Source organism: Stegostoma tigrinum, chromosome 29 (genome assembly GCF_030684315.1).
Source record: "Stegostoma tigrinum isolate sSteTig4 chromosome 29, sSteTig4.hap1, whole genome shotgun sequence".
NCBI classification, from domain to species: domain Eukaryota; kingdom Metazoa; phylum Chordata; class Chondrichthyes; order Orectolobiformes; family Stegostomatidae; genus Stegostoma; species Stegostoma tigrinum.
In genome coordinates, this window is record NC_081382.1 from 273,545 (window position 1) to 291,254 (window position 17,710).

The window sequence follows — 17,710 nt, forward strand, 5'->3', positions numbered from 1 at the left end:
CTTTCCTACACTCTGTCTCATTGTTGTTTGAGACCTTACCCACTGTGCTTGTGTCATCAGCCAATGTGTAAATGGAGTTAGAACTGAATATGGCCACACAGTTGTGATGGTATAAGGAGTATAGCAGGGGCTGAATACACAGTCTTGCATGGCACCGAGGTTGAGGATTATCGTGCACAAGGTGTTGTTGCCTGCCCTATTGATCTTGGTCTGTGGGTCAGGAAGTTGAGGATCCAGTATCAGAGGTGAAGGCAGTTTCCTAGATCTGAAACTCAGGAAATGGGTTTTGTTGGAAATAAGGTGCAGATGGAACCAAAGTCTATAACTAGGAGTAATGCACAAATGTTTTGGTTATCTAGATGTTCTTGGGATAAACGAGGAGCCAGGGAGATGCCATATGCCATGGATTTATTTCAACGGCTGACAAATTAAATTGATTTGAGGCAATCTGGAAGGCTGGAGTTGATGTGTGCCATTACTGACCTCTCACAGAACTTCAAAATGGTGGCTGTCAGAGCCACCAGGCAGTAGTCATTCAAGCACTCAGATTGGGGAGGAAAGTGGAGTTGAGATTAAGATGAGATCAGCCCAAGTTTGTATTAAATGGTGGAGCAGGCTCAACAGACGAACTCCTGCTCCTATTTCTTTTGTTCTTTTGCTCTTCACAGCACAGAGGGAGCTATGTCAAACAATAGCCATGTCAGTCAATGAAGACTCAAGTACACAAATCCAACTTGTCAGCTCTTAGCCTTTAGTTCTAGAGGTTATGGCAATGCAAGTGATTGTCAAAATACCATATGGATAGTAAGAAAGCTTTTAACTCAAACATCCATTGTAGCAGTGAGCGTGAGACTCTTAGTTCTTCGGAGTCAGATTGTTCTCAATTTCGTTTTATCTTTCTACCTGTTATCGTAAAACATTCCCATATTTATTATAAACCCCTCTACTGATGGAAAATGTGCCTCCTTTCCTAGCTGTATAAACCTTCTTTTAAATTTTATGGACTTCTACCTGGTCTCTGATCAACTGTCTGCAGTCAAAAAAAACTCAGTTTATCCAATAATTCCTCATTGCTCATGCTGGATGATCTGAGCAGCATCCTGATAAATCTCTTCCCAATTGTCTTGTGTAATCAGTCCCTCTGATAAATTGGGGATGAGATATGGCCTCAACAGCAGCCTGACCTCGCCACTAAACCTTCACTATGTCACTTGATATTTCTCATAGCTTCGACCCTGCAGCACAAGCAGCAACCTGGTAAATCTTCTCTGCACTATCTCTCGTCCAGTCGTGTTCTTCCTGTAGTCTGGTAACAAACTGACCTGAACAACAGTTTATAAAATTCCAGCATATCCTCCTTGCTCTTTTATTCTATGCCTTGGCTAATAAATGCAAGGATCGCATCTGCCTTCTTAACTATTTTATCTACCTGTGCTGTATTATCAGGGGTCTGTGGATTTATATCCCAAATTACCACTGAGCTTCATTACTTTCCATGGTCCGACTGTTCATGGTGCAGCTGTTGTTAGCCTTTCCCAAGTATATAACCTCTCACTATTTTCCAAGTTGAATTCCATTTGTCATTGCTCTGCAGAGCTGACCAATCTGTTGATATTCTCCTCCAGTTTACACCCTCCTCCTCAGTATTACTACCCGACCAATTTTCACGTCATGTGCAGACTTCTTGATCATAGCACCTGCATTTATTTCCAAACCCTGAAAACACCATAAATAACAAAGACCTCAACACCAAGTTCTGTGCAGTCCAGCCGGAAAAAAAGTTATCAAACACCACATTCCCTTATTGAATTCTCTTTGACTCTCCCGATTAACATCTGTATTGACAAGAATTCTTTCTAATAACTTACCCATCACTGAGGTTGCACTGATTGGGCTCTAATTTCCTGGTGTACTGCTTCCTCCATTATTATGACATTTGGATAATGTCAGCAGTTCCCCAGTTATCTTGCAATCCACCTGAGGATAAAGAAGGTTTGAAAATTACTGCCAGGGCCTTTGATCTATCATTCCTGGACTCCCTCAACAGCATAGGATACAACTCACGTGTGCCTTCATGTTCATCCACTTTTAGAGTTGCTGAACTGACGCTTTCGTAACGGTGATTTGATCTGAACATTTAGTCTATCCAATCTGACATCCGTCCCCTTGTCATCCTTTTCCATTGTGAAGACGAATGCAAATTATTCATTAAGAGCTGTGTTCACATATTACACATCCACTGGCAGATTAATAGAGTGCTCCTTAATGGCTCCTATGCTTCCCCAGGTTCGTCCCTCATTCTTAAAATATTGAATGGCCTCTATAAATTTTCCTTTATTTGACCTGCCAGTGCATCCCCATAAATTATTTTGTTTTAATAGTTTTCTTTTTAATTTCCTCCCACTGCAATGATTTTAATCCTCTTGATTGTCATCTGTGTTGAATGTTTCAATGTTTGACCAAACATGAAGCTATTTAGCAATAAAGCTATTTTACTTAGCTCACAAACATAGAACATAGAACATTACAGCACAGTACAGGCCATTTGGCCCTTGATGTCGTGCTGACCTGTCAAACTGATCTCAAGCTCATCTAACCTACACTATTCCATGCACGTCCATATGCTTGTCCAATGACGACTTAAATGTACCTGAAGTTGGCGAATCTTCTACTGTTGCAGGCAAAGCTTTCCATTCCCTTACTACTCTCTGAGTAAAGAAACTACCTCTGACATCTGTCCTATATCTTTCACCCCTCAATTTAAAGCTATGCCCCCTCGTGCTCGCCGTCACCATCCTAGGGAAAAGGCTCTCTCTATCCAGCCTATCTAACCCTCTGATTATTTTATATGTTTCAATTAAGTCACCTCTCAACCTTCTCTCTAATGAAAACAGCCTCAAGTCCCTCAGCCTTTCCTCGTAAGACCTTCCCTCCATACCGGGCAACATCCTAGTAAATCTCCTCTGCACCCTTTCTAAAGCTTCCAGATCCTTCTTGTAATGCGGTGACCAGAACTGTACACAATACTCCAAGTGCGGCCGCACCAGAGTTTTGTACAGCTTCACCATAACCTCTTGGTTCCGGAACTCGATCCCTCTATTAATAAAAGCTAAAACACTGTATGCCTTCTTAACAGCCCTGTCAACCTGGGTGGCAACTTTCAAGGATCTGTGTACATGGACACAGAGATCTCTCTGCTCATCTACACTACTAAGAATCTTACCATTAGCCCTGTACTTTGCCTTCTGGTTACTCCTACCAAAGTGCATTGCCTCACACTTGTCTGCATTAAACTCCATTTGCCACCTCTCAGCCCAGCTCTGCAGCTTATCTATGTCTCTCTGCAACCTACAGCAACCTTCGTCACTATCCACAACTCCACCGACCTTAGTGTCGTCTGCACATCTTATCCTCACTTGATTTTTGGCTGACAGTAGGTTCAATCACACAGAGCCATGGCAGTTAACATTTCAGACTTTGTTTGCAGTGTTCTTTGTCATTGTATTTCCATTGTGTGTGTGTGTGTGTGTGTGTGTGTGTGTGTGTGTGTGTGTGTGTGTGTGTGTGTGTGTGCGCGCACGCGCCTGTGCCTGGCTGTGTGAATCTTTGTCTGTCTCAGTGGACATTCTGGTGTCTCTGGGAGAATGAAATGTAAAGGATCAGGGCATTCCCTGTTATGACACGCATGTCCATCCTGGGAATAAGTGATAAAAGATCACTTGCTGGTGGATGGATGAGACAAAATGTTAAAATACCTTATAAAAACCAAAAGAACTGTGGATGCTGTAAATCAGGAACAAAAACAAAGTTGCTGGAAAAGCTCTGCAGGTCTGGCAGCTTCTGTGGAGGAGAAAACTGAGTTAATGTTTCGGGTCTAGTGACCCTTCCTGAGAACTTGTGTTAAAATACCTTAGTGTTAAAATTAATCTGACCCCTGAGATTTGACAGGATACATTGCCGCGAATTTCACAGTCTGGCAGATTTCTGACTAAAAATTTATTGGATAAAGTCTTAAATTGTAGATCTGTTGGTGCTGTCACTTTCCATATTTATTTCTGTCCTACAATGCTGTTTGTAAGTTCATCCTGTGCATTAATTCTACCACATGGATATTCCTGTATGGTTTACTGTCTTCTTTACAATTGACCAATATGTAATGATATGTTGTCAGAAGTTTTAAATCAAACTATTGTACAGTGAGATCCGCCACTATGATTGTAACCGTACTTTCTGCCATTATTGCTTTGCACAACATATCCTTCTGGATTGCATATGACCCTGCCAAATAATTTCTAACATCGCCTATGGCTTTCACGCCGATGCGTCTTTGTATATAAAAACTGCAGGGCATACTCCTGCATGGAAAGTATTTTAGTTGAATGGCTTTTTGTTTGATATTACTGTTAACATCTTGACAATTGAATTCCTGTACAAACATGTGTGTTTATGCAGCTACACAAGCCAAATTTAGGGAAGAGATGAAGAGGAAGCTGAAATCTCCCTTCATTTTGATATTGACTTTGGTTTTAAAAAAAAAAGTTAAACGTTCTTTCCAAACTAAGTTAATATTAGCCTGTGCTCTCACTCAGAATGGCCAATCCTGTTATGGCTGAGAAGGATTGCACTTGTGAAAATGAAATGTAGTGTTTCAAATTGTATGCTATGTTTGATGTCTGTTCATTTCTCATTGTGTAACAGTCCTGATGGTTTTAATTTCCATTCAGTAAAATAGTTCTCACTGTTTTACCAGCCAGGGGCTAAAATTACAACAACCTCCTTTCATTCAACCACATCTCTGTTTTGGTATTGATCAATAGTCCAGCCCTCTGAGTTGTACAGTCTCATCTGCAGTGTCCTTCTGGATGGGACTGCCAGTTTCTGATTCGATTCTCACCTTGACCTTCTGCAATTGCATTGGTTAGCTGGTCAGCTGGTTTGTGATGCTTAGCAATAGAAACTGCACAGGTTCAATTGCCCTGTCACTGACTGAGGTTCAAATCCAGTCACTGACTAATAAGGCTCAATTCCTGCCACTGACTGCGGTTAAGGTGAAGGACTCGCTTCCTCAATGCACAGAAAGGAAACAGAAAACAAGAAATAATGTGCCTGCTAGTCTAACATTTATCATTGGAAAAAAAATATTGCTGCAATGGCCTTTTCAGGAGGTACTAGCATTGTATTGAGAAACTTCTTAGAAAATAAAGCAAAGCCAAAAGTGTTTTTTGAAATGCAAATTATGTCATCTAATTAATCCATTGTCTGTAGATGTGGTATATCCTTTGTTCTTTGTATCACAACATTCTCCAGCCTTCTTTAATTAATGAATATTTTGCTCTTCCATATTGTATAATGGACAATACGCAGTATTATACTTCCACCATCTCTGGTATATTTGAATTTCTAAAAGACATCTTATAACTGACCAGAAATAAAGTTACAATGTAAGAGCACATAGTGTTGGGATTAATATGTTAGTTCAGAGTGAGAATTGAGTCTCTATGAGAGACAAAAATTCAGGAAAAATAGTTCATTTCCAGGTTGTTCAATTGTAACTAGTAGAATGTCAAAGAGATCAGTGCTGGGACCTTCATATTCAAAATTTGGATTCACACCAAGACAAAGTTAAGAAAGATGTTGATGAGTTGGACAGTAGGGCTCTGCAAAGGGAACACATAGTTAAGGTGAGTGAAAAAAAACTAGCAGATGGTGGAAGTATAATGCTGTGTATTGTCCATTGTACGATATGGATTAGCAAAATATTCATGAACTAAAGAAGGCTGGAGACTGTTGGGATATAAAGAACATAGAACAAAGAAAATTACAGCACAAGAACCGGTCCTTCAGTCCTCCAAGCCTGCGCTGATTGAGATCCTCTGTCTAAGCCTGTCATCTATTTCCTAAGGGTCTGTATCCCTTTGCTCCCTGCCCATCCATATCCCTGTCCAGATACATCTTAAATGATACTATCGTGTCTGCGTCTACCACCTCCGCTGGCAACGTGTTCCAGGCACCCACCACCTTCTGCGTAAAGAACTTTTCACGCATATCTCCCCTTTAGGGGCGGCACAGTGGCTCAGTGGTTAGCACTGCAGCCTCACAGCGCCAGAGACCTGGGTTCGATTCCAGCCTCGGGTGACTGTCTGTGTGGAGTTTGCACATTCTCCCCATGTCTGCGTGGGTTTCCTCTGGGTGCTCCGGTTTCCTCCCACAGTCCAAAGATGTGCAGGCTAGGTGGATCGGCCATGCTAAATTGCCCATAGTGTTCAGGGGTGTGTGGGTTATAGGGGGATGAGTCTGGGTGGGAAGCTCCAAGGGGCAGTATGGACTTGTTGGGCCAAAGGGCCTATTTCCACACTGTAGGGAATCTAATTTAAACTTTCCTCCTCTCACTTTGAACTCATGACCCCTAGTAATTGAGTCCCCCACTCCGGGAAAAAGCTTCTTGCTGTCCACGATGTTGATACCTCTCTTGATTTTGTAGCCCTCAATCAGGTCCCCCCTCAATCTCCCTCTTTCTAATGAAAATAATCCTAATCTACTCAACCTCTCTTCATAGCTTGCACCCTCCATACCAGGCAACATCCTGGTGAACCTCCTCTGCACCCTCTCCAAAGCATCCACATCCTCTTGGTACGCAGAACTGTATGCAGTACTCTAAATGTGGGTGAATCAAAGTCTTATTCAACTGTGACATGACCTGCCAACTCTTGTACTCAATACCCTGTCTGATGAAGGAAAGCATGCCGTATGCCTTCTTGACCACCCTATTGACCTGCGTTGCCACCTTCAGGGAACAATGGACCTGAATACCCAGATCTCTCTGAGCATCAATTTTCCCTAGGACTTTTCCATTTACTGTATAGTTTGCTCTTGAATGAAATCTTGCAGAGTGAATCACCTCGCATTTGCCCAGATTGAACTCCATCTGCCATTTATCTGCCCAACTCTCCAATCTATCTTTATTCTGCTGTAATCTATGACAGTCCTCTACACTATCTGATACAGGGCAGCCTGGGTGACCTACACAAATATAAAACACTTCGTAGAATCCCTACATTGTGGAAACAGGCCCCTTGGCCTAACAATTCCACACTGACTTCAGAGCATCCCACCCAGACTCATCTCCCCGTAACCTGCCTAATCTACACATCCCTGTGGGCAATTCATCTAACCTGCACATCTTTGGACTGGGGGAGAAAACCAGAGCAAACGCATGCAGACACAGGGAGAATGTGTCACGCAAGGCTGGAATCAAACCCAGGTACCTGGCGCTGTGAAGCAGCAGTGATAACCACTGAGCCATCGTGCCAACACTTAGGTTTATATCACACAGATACAGCAAACAATTAGGAAGTAAAGCCTTTGTTTGATGAGGTTAGAGTTTAGAAGTGGGCAAGATTTCCCATAAAAGAACAGTGCTTTGGTGAGATGACACATAGTAAACAGTGTAGAGTTTTGATATCTTTATTTCAGGAAGAATGGATTCAAATAGGAAACAGTTTAGGGAGGAGTTACTCTGTTCAGGCCATTATAAAGCATTAACTCCTAACAGAGAGATCAATAACAATGGGCTTGAGGTCAATATTACAGGACAGTTGAAGATAATTCTCTCCAGCTAGCAAAAAGCGAGTATGTGGAACACTGATTCAAAGTTAAAGATACCTTTACTATGTTGAAATAAAAATTTTGGATTGTTACCTGAAGGATGATAACTTACAGGCTCCAGCCAAGAGCTAGGAAGTAGGTGAGGCTGGAGCCCTGCTTTCCATTAGTCCTGGCCTCCCTTTGCACTGTACGATTTCCCTGTTACTGTGAGCTGTTTTGTTATCTTCTCTTCTCTGGACAGTCTGAGCTCTGGCTTCTTCCTTAGATACCAGCATTTCAGCTTCACCTGACCTAAATTAGAACCAAACATTGGTTCATGTCCCAAGATTCAAACCGGATTCTTATCAGAGTGTTGAACTTCTGCCACATTATATCTAAATCCCTGTGTATTCCTTGACATCTGAATCACAGTTCGACTGTTGCTTCTTTCTGTACCAGTGTTTGTTGTGGCTTAGTAGTAATACAATCACGTCTGATCATTTAGCTCAGAAAAAGGTGAACTGCAGGTGAGCAGATACAAATCAAAGGCTCTCTGTCCACAGAGAGGAAGCGCATTCAATTGGTCAGAGGTCTATTGAGACAAACTATAATAGAGGAAGAAGTTGTCTAACCGAGTGTGTTTGTGCGGATGGAAGAAAGGCTCCAGCTCCAATCACTGTATTATAAGATTGTTAGAAAGCTGATATTCAGTGACCCAACGGATAGATTGCAAAGGAGAAAATTAACCTTCACTCTCTGTACCTTATGTTGACAATAAAGATGCATGTTGTATCTGCAAAGTACATGTCTAAAGAAAGCTTAATGAGTTTGAGATTTACACAAGTGATGATAAATCCATTATATAATTGAACACATCTTATTAACAATTCAACATAATACAATTATACAAATGAACACAATTAAAAATAATAATAGAAATATATACTGGAATTGAACATAAGGTTACTAACCAAGCATATTTCATTGCTAGTAATTTGTATATTACAAATTACAAAAGGCATATTACAAGGCTGTTCCACCTTTTCATCAATAGTTCATCAATAATATATGCTGGGAACTAACTGCTTGACACAAGTTGTGTTAAAGACGCTTACACTCAGGACCATGTCAATTACCATGCACACAACTATCAGCAATCTCCCTTTGCCGGACTGAATATCACTACCTCACACACAGTCACAGCATGATCCCCATCTGCTGGGGACTGTTATTTTTTCAATGAGCGACAGGTGATTATGGATATAGTTGTGACTTTAATAGAAAATATAATTACATGCATGATTTTAGGTAGACCACATACCTGTCACTAGCCTTGGTGCATGTGTCTGTGTTCTAAACTAGTGTTTGATCATGATTGCTGGAAGTTTAGACATCCTTGAGGAAAACACAGCTTTATTACAGTTAAGCAGGATAAACTCATCCATAGCTGATTAAAAGTTCCCTGAAGGTAATAAAAGTTTAGCATACTTCTCTGAATCAAATTATATTGTAGTGCTAAATGTATAACTTTCTGATTAAATATCAATAGGAGGCACATGATGTTCCGATTGGTCAGAAGGTGCAAACTCAACCCTGACCCCTGTCCATATTGTGGGTTTTCTGAGGGCCTGTTGGCTAGTTTCAACCGATTTCCTGCTACCTGTTTGAACCTATGTCCGATGTTTTCCATTCCGAGTTATAAATATTGTGTTGTATTCTGTCCTTAGTCTATCTCTTCTCTCAGAGACACTAACTTAAACCTTGCAGTCTCCTACCTTACATTAAATAGTAGATTCATTTTCAACTGAAAAACAGACCACAGCTGTTTCTCAGATTGGGGTTGGCGGGAGGCAGACACAGGTTTTCTTCTTGACTTTTACTTCCTGCTCCTGTAGGCCTGCAGCCATGTGTTGTGCCGCTCAGTCTTTACATTATGACTCTTTCTGTTCTAACCCCTTAGGTCCTTGCCAACCCTACAATGTGAAAGTTGTTTTGGTCTTTTTCGTACTTTTGTGTTCCAGCCTTGAAGAGTCTGAATCATACACCCACTGATACAGTCAGTCCAGTTGTAGATTCCTCTGCTGACTCCTGTTGAATCTTTCCATTTGGACAGAACTGATTCCCCAACAGCCTGTAAAAGATTGACGAAGAAACAAGAAATAAACAGATTGAACACAACCATAAATAAGATGGATGTAATACGGCAAAAATCAGTGACATACATTACTGAAGTGCTAGGATCATAAAGACAAAGACTCACCCAGTCCATTCCAAATCTTTTAAGGTCTGCGCGAGGCAGGAGACAGTGGCAACAAATTTGCTTATGATGCAGTTCTATCCCAAATCCAGAATTTTCCGTGACTGGTGTGGACTGACAGCAGTGGAGAGATCGTCAACACAAGGATCTATGATGCTGATGTTACACAATCTGGACAGAATGGAAAGAGAAATGAATCAAAGTAAGAATCAAAGTTTATTAGCATGGATAATTGTAATAATGTGCAGTGTTTGTCAGTAATACAGATGCTGATATTGTAAAGTTTTTTTTCTAATAACAATTGTTGATAGCAATAATCATGTACAGAATTAGCTATCAATTCGTATCAACACAATAGCACAAAGTCTAGTACTTACTGCAGTTTTTGTATTTTGCAGTCCGAGTTCCTCAGAACTGGACACAGTAGTTGCACTCCTGAATCTCCAAAATTGTTATCATTCAGATTCAGGTCTGTTAAAGACTAGTTTTAATGAGAGCAGAGCTGAGTGCCTGAAAAGATCTTGTCAGACCATTTCTGTAGAATCTTGGGACAAGAGAGAAAGAAATAATAGGAATCAGAGTAAAGCCCCACTGCTGATCATTACTTGCACGATTTAGCTTTTAACTACAAAATAAGTTTTTTATAATTTAGTTATAGACACAATCTCCGGAGTTTGGTAATTAGAGTAACTTCTGTATTTTACAATTCAGATTGTACAAAGCCTCTGGCAGTAGTTTAGCTCCTAAATGTTTCAGCTTATTATTACTGAGGTTTAGTTCTGTCGGTGACTGGTTTATACCGAGAATGGAGGCAAGATCCTCAGCACAAAGGTCTAAGAGAGCATTGTCAGATAGTCCAGGATTAGAAAGAGAAAAAAGAATCAGAGGAAATCCCAGTTCTTATTCTTATTTGTGACAATAATAAAGAAGTTTTCAGCATCTAGTTGTTAGAAGCACAATTTCAAACGTTTGGATACTGACTCCAATTTCTATATTTTACTGTCCAGATTCCCCAGAGCTGCTGACAGCAGTTTCACTCCTGAATCTTGCATTTATTATCATTCAGGTTCACAACAATCAATGAGAGGTTTGCACTCAGTAAGGACCTGAGATTGTCGGCACAAGAATCTGTTAGCATATTATTGTTGTGCCTGGAGATCAGAGAAACGGAGAGAGGGTAAAACAACAGGGTTCAGCATTAACAATATTATTCATAATAACAAAGATTCAGATCTCCAGTTGTTACATAGAAACTCGTGAAACTGGAGATGCTCAGGCCTACTCCAGCATTTCATAAGATTATGGCTGGTAAATTTATGTTTTGAGCTTCCCATCTAGCCACGCTAGCCACAGATTCTTGTTATGCAAGGAAATAAATCTACCTGTAACTTTGTCCCCACCCCTACCACTTTCTGGGACAGCCAGTTCCAAATTTACACAAACCAGAAATGAATTCTCCTCATGTCTTTCTGAAAAGTGTGACACCCCACTAATTTAAAACTATGGCCCCTAGTTCTACACTCACCCAGAAGAAAGATCCATTCTGCATTCGCCATGTCAAGATCATTAGACGTGTTATACACTTTAATCGTCACCCTTAACTCGTCAAAACTCCAGCAAAAACTAGCCAAGCCTGTCCACCTATCCCCGTGTCACAAGTCAGCCATTCTAAGTATTAATCAAGTAAAATCATGAAAGACATGGATAAAGTAGATGGATAAAGTAGATAGATAACAGATTTTCCCCAGGGCAGGGGAGTCTAAAATTTGCGGACATAGCTTTACGCTGAGAGTAGAGAAATACAAAAGGGTGCAGAAGGTCATTTTTTTTCTCACAGCGGGTAGCGAATGTGTGGAACAGGCTGTCAGAGGTTGTGGTGGAAGCAAGTGTACTTCCATCATTTGGAAAACAATTGGACAAGTACATGGGTGGGATAGGTGTGGGGTGGGTATGGACCAAATGCTGACAAATGAGAGCAATGTAATTGTGAAAACTGGGTGGTATGGGAGAAGTTGGGCCAAAGGGCCTATTTCCATGCTATAAACCTCTATTACTCTGTGAAGAGGTTGGGGCTCGGAACAATCAGATTGCTAACCAGTGATCCCTGTGTAACCCAAATTCGGTGCACATCAAGTCTATGGTTCAACTGACTCTGAGACAGGATGCAAGTCATGAGGCCATGAGGCAGCTCCACCTATTAGCTCCATCATTGGTTTGACCCCATTCTGTGGGGCCAAAAACTGGTTTATTCACAGGAGGCTGTATCCTCCAAAGCTTAGTACAACACCTGAGCATGGTCACCCTGTCAGAGCAATGTGGAGGAAGCTCCACCATATCATTCCTGTCCTGGGAGTACTCAATGCTAACCCTGGGTATTAAGTGGTAGAGGCTGAATAGACTGGGGTCATTGTTGTGGAGGCTGAGGGTGATGATTTTGAGGTTTACAAAATTGTGAGGGGTATGGAAAGTGTGAATAGCCAAGGTCTTTTTCCCAGGACAGGGGAGTCCAAGATTAGAGGATATAGGCTGAATGTGGGAGGAGAAGATTTAAAAGGGTCCTGAGGGCATGTTTTATAATGCAGAGGGCTGTACCTGCATAGAAGGAGCTTCCAGAGGAAGTGCTGGAGGTGTGTACAATTGTACTTAAAAGGCTTCTGGATGGGTATATGAATAGGAGGGGTTTAGTGTGATATGGGCCAAATGTTAGCAAATGGGACTAGATTGGTTTCGGATATCTGATCAGTATAGGCAAGTTGGACCCAAGAGTCTGTTTCTGTACTGTAAAATTCTAGTGGGTGACGCACTGTCAGGGTAATGCAGAGGAAACTCAACATTGTACCCAACTGGGTGCTGTACCTGTCTTGGGAACACTCCATGCTTACTCTCGGGGACAAACTCTCAGGGCAATGTAGCAGGAGCACCACACTGTATCCAAGCTGTGCTATACCTGTTTTGTGCAAGGTGCTGCTTGAAGAAATTGAATATATAAGACAGAAGAGAGTGTTTGAACTTTATTTGTCATAGGACAATTAACAAATTAACCATTTCACAAAGAGACACAGAGCCATAGCTTTGTACTTGTCAGTATTGCACAGTGAGTTCAAGAGGTCAAAGTTTTTGCTCCATTCTCCTGTTGAAGTCCAGCCTGTCACTCATTTTCACCAGGATGTCCTTCACCCTGCTGGCTTGCAGATTCAATTCCAGCAGGAAGACACAAGGCAGTGATCAGGAGCAGGAATCCTGGCACATCTCCCATATCTACACCCAGATTTGACCGGATAGTGATCGGGATTAGTCCATAGAAGTGCAGGTTAGGTGGATTGCTAAATTTACTTTAATAGGTGGATCAACCTCCTCAGATCATCCATCTACCCTCCTCAGGAATTTTTAGCTTCTTCTGTAAGTGATGGTAGAATTTCACTATCTGACGTATTCTTTGTCTAATTTCCCTTAGTTTCCTTAAGTGTGGATTAAGATCTGCATCTATCTGTTTATATCTCTTTATCTTTCTATCTCTTAATCCATGACATTGTCATGGAGCATATCAGATACTGTAAGCACTTCTAGTTCTTGTTGTTTGATGCGCACCATTCGAGCTTGGCTAATAGTAGCCAAGATAACCCTAGGCTTTTGTGCTCCTAAGATGTTGCTTGGCCTGCAATCTTTATCCAGCATCTGCAGTTCCCATTATCTCTAATAGTAACTAGGTGGGTGAAGCAGAAATTGCGGTGTGTGATGGGGCTCCTTCCCTATCAGTAAGATGATTAATTGTCTTAGCATGTACCTCCATCACATCTAAGAGGATCTCCATAGCTTTCTGACCTAGCACTGCCTGGTCCTTCTGAACATCCTCAATTTGCACAATTAATTCTTCCATGATTTGCCTAACCATCTGGTCATAAAGCATGTGAATGAAAATATGCAATGAATTAACAGCAGAAAACCCCAAATTTGATCCCTATCACAATGTCAGACAATACCTCTCTCTTGTGTCTTGTGAAAACATGGTTTTCCCTACATTTGGTGGCTCCCATTGCATCAGCAGCTTGGTGCACCATGACATTGGTTCACATGTCATGTATTTATTTCAAAAGAACTGAGCAATTCTCTGGGATTTCATACAATGTCTCTCCTTTGCTTAACAGCACCATTCCATTAACTGGGCCCTCTGGACATTTCACTTCCCTCGGGTTGTATGGGAGAGAGAAGTATATGGTGTGGGCGAAGCAAGGGGAAAACACATATTCAAAAGTCATACTGGTCCACCCTGCCCCCCACTTTCTCATAACCCCCACACAGCTATTTTTCCCTTTTCATATTCTATAAGCTGTTGTTCGTGCGGAGGGCTACAAAGTATGCCAAAGGTACATCCATCTGTCTTTTAGATAAGCTGCAGAGCTGGGCTGAGAGGTGGCAAATGAAGTTTAATGCAGACAAGTGTGAGGTGATGCACTTTGGTAGGAGTAACCAGAAGGCAAAGTACTGGGCTAATGGTAAGATTCTTAGTAGTGTAGATGAGCAGAGAGATCTCGGTGTCCATGTACACAGATCCTTGAAAGTTGCCATCCAGGTTGACAGGGCTGTTAAGAAGGCATACAGTGTTTTAGCTTTTATTAACAGAGGGATCGAGTTCCGGAACCAAGAGGTTATGCTGCAGCTGTACAAAACTCTGTGCGGCCGCACTTGGAGTATTGTGTACAGTTCTGGTCACCGCATTATAAGAAGGATCTGGAAGCTTTGGAGAGGGTGCAGAGGAGATTTACTAGGATGTTGCCCGGTATGGAGGGAAGATCTTACGAGGAAAGGCTGAGGGACTTGAGGCTGTTTTCATTAGAGAGGAGGTTGAGAGGTGACTTAATTGAAACATATAAAATAATCAGAGGGTTAGATAGGGTGGATAGGGAGAGCCTTTTTCCTCGGATGGTGATGGCGAGCATGAGGGGGCATAGCTTTAAATTGAGGGGTGAAAGATATAGGACAGATGTCAGAGGTAGTTTCTTTACTCAGAGTAGTAAGGGAATGGAAAGCTTTGCCTGCAACGGTAGTAGATTCGCCAACGTTAAGTACATTTAAGTCATCATTGGACAAGCATATGGATATGCATGGAACAGTGTAGGTTAGATAGGCTTGAGATCGGTATGACAGATCAGCACCACATCGAGGGCCGAATGGCCTGTACTGTGCTGTAATGTTCTATGTTTTCTGCTTCCTTTTTTGACACACATCTAGCAGGTCTGCCTGTAGACTGTAGATATGCTATGTCTCTACCTGGTTGAACCGAGTGTTAAAATTCTATCATTATTCGGATCCTTTGCCCCCAGTAGGCACATCTTATCTGATGTATTATATAAGGCCCCATAGTTCATAATGTTTCTTATGTCCCTTTATGATACCTCTTTTAAACAGTCATAGAGTCGCAGAGATATACAGCATGGAAAGCGACCCTCTGGTCGAACACGTTCATGCTGATCAGATATCCAATCGGTGAAGAAACAGAATATCAATGAGAGAACATATCCTGTCACAGAAAGAGGGAAAGGTAGATTCATTGCCCCTGAAATAAGCTAGGCCATGTTGAGAAAACTGACAGGGTTGTACAGCATCTTGAGAGAGAAGGGAATGATGTGACGGCAGTGCAGGGGAGAGGTTAACCTTTGGATTATGGGGAACTTCAGCAGAACTGAGGGAAATTAGAAAAGTGAAGGTTTTTCAACAATTGGAATGGGGCTAGTGCTGAAGAAAGAATGGGATGGTCTGTGGTATGGTGGAGGCTGCAAAGATTACGTCAGAAGATTTCATAGAACCAAATCTAAGCGGGTTGGTAATTGTTTCAGTCAAGAACACAACTGGAGCAGGAGGAGATATGCCCGTTCGGTCTGTTCCACCAGTCAATATGATTGTGGCTGATTTTAGACTTCAAATCCATCCCCCCTTCCCATTCCTTGAATCACTAGCAATCACCAGTGATTGTGCCATCATGTTTCAGATACCCAGACCCACAGGAATAACTTCTCAGCATCAGGTTCCACATGGTAGACTATTCAGTAAAGTTAGATGACATGGGATTCAGGGTGAGCTTTCCAATTGGAAACAGAATTGGCTTAACAGCAGGAGACCGACAATTATGGTGGAGGGTTGTTTTTCAGATTGGAGACCTATGACCAGCAGTGTTCCACAGGGATCTGTGCTGCGGCCACTTTTGTCATTTGAATATTGATTTGGATGAGAGTATAGAAAGCATGGTTAGTAAATTTGCAGAGGACACCATCCATGTAGGTGATATAATGGACAATGTCAGGAAGGTTATCTAAGATTACAAACAGGCCTTGATCAATTGAGTCAGTGGGCTGAAGAGTGGAAAATGCAATTTAATTGGATAAATGTGAGGTATTACATTTTGGCAAAACAAACAATGACAAGACGTATACATTTAAAAGTAGGACCTTCGGCAATGTTGCAGAACAGGGAGACCTAGGAGTTCAAGAACACAATTCTTTGAAATTTGCATCACATATAGATAAAGTCATTTTCCTTTTTTTATTAATAGATGTGGGCATCACTGACTAGGCAGCATTTATTGCCCATCCCTAATTGCCCAGAGGGTAGCTCAGAATCAACCACATTGCTGAGGGTCTGGAGCGGCATGTACACCAGAGCAGATAAGGATGGCAGATTAAGGTCAGGATGGTGATTCAGAACACATTTGCCATGATTGCCGTCATTGCTCAGATGTTTGAGTTTTAGCATTGGGACATTATGTTGAGGTTGTTATACGTAGTTGGTAAGGCTTTTTCTGGAGTAGGGCACCCTTTTATTGGAAGGATATTATGAAGCTGGAGAGGGTTCAGAAGAGATTTACCAGCATGTTGCTTGGAATGGAGGGCTTGAGTTTAAGGAGAGGCTGGCTAGGCTGAAGCTTGTTTCACTGGAGTGTAGGAAATTGAGTGGTGACCTTGTAGAGGTTTATAAAGCTAAAAGAGGTATGGATAAGGTGAATGCCAGACATCTTTTCCATTGGATAGGGTTCAAGACTAGGAGACATGTTTTCATATTGAGAGGAGAAAGATTTTAAAAAGACAGGAGGGAATTTTTTACACAGTGCATGTGGAATGAACTTATATAGCAAGTGGTGGACGTGGTTACAATCACAATGTTTAAAAGATATTTAAATAAGTAAGTGAATAGGAAATGTTTGGATGGATATGGGCCAAGTGCAGGCAGGCAGGGCTAGTTTAGGATTATAGTCTGGTGGACTGGTTGGACTGAATGGTCTGTTTCTGTGCAGTATGACCTGAAGACCCTATTAAGCCCCTGTTTTTCAGAATATTATACCTTTAAATGAGATCGCTTTTCAATTTTCTGATACCCAAGAATATGGACCCACAGCAATTCTGGCAACAAATAGTGAAATGGATTTTTGCAATTCATTCATGGGTTTGTGGTATTTCTGGCTGGGCCGGCATTTGTCGCTCGTACATCCAGGATTTTCAAACAATGGCATTTGTGGAACCGAGATGTTTTTCCAAGCCAGGGTGGGGCGCAGTTTGATGTGGAATTGTCAGAAGGCGGTAATCGCATGTTTCTGCATATTCCAGATGATGCTGCCATGGACCTGGAAGCGGTTGTGTAAGGAACTTTGGTGAATTTCTGTAGTGCATCTTGTCTATGGTACACACTGCTGCTACTGAGTGTCAGGGATGGAGGCAGGTGATGTTTGTAGCTTGTGGAGAACACAACTGCTCCAGATGTGATCTCAATGTTTTTTGACAAAATTATTTTTGAGAAGTGCATTTATTTCCTGGACTCTGTTCTGTTAAAGAAACATGCTCAGCTGAAAGCAGGTCAGAGAGAATAGATGCAGTCAAATAG

General features: G+C 41.6%; 1 long non-coding RNA gene across 1 annotated transcript; it reads right to left on the reverse strand.

Moving 5' to 3' along the window:
• Positions 1-8,535: 8,535 nt before the first annotated feature.
• Positions 8,536-10,375, reverse strand: LOC125448571 (uncharacterized). The gene is made up of 3 exons (XR_007246734.2): positions 10,219-10,375; positions 9,845-10,012; positions 8,536-9,715 (listed from the first exon to the last, which is right to left on the reverse strand). It is a non-coding gene; the product is annotated as an uncharacterized LOC125448571 (long non-coding RNA).
• Between the last annotated feature and the right edge of the window lie 7,335 nt (positions 10,376-17,710).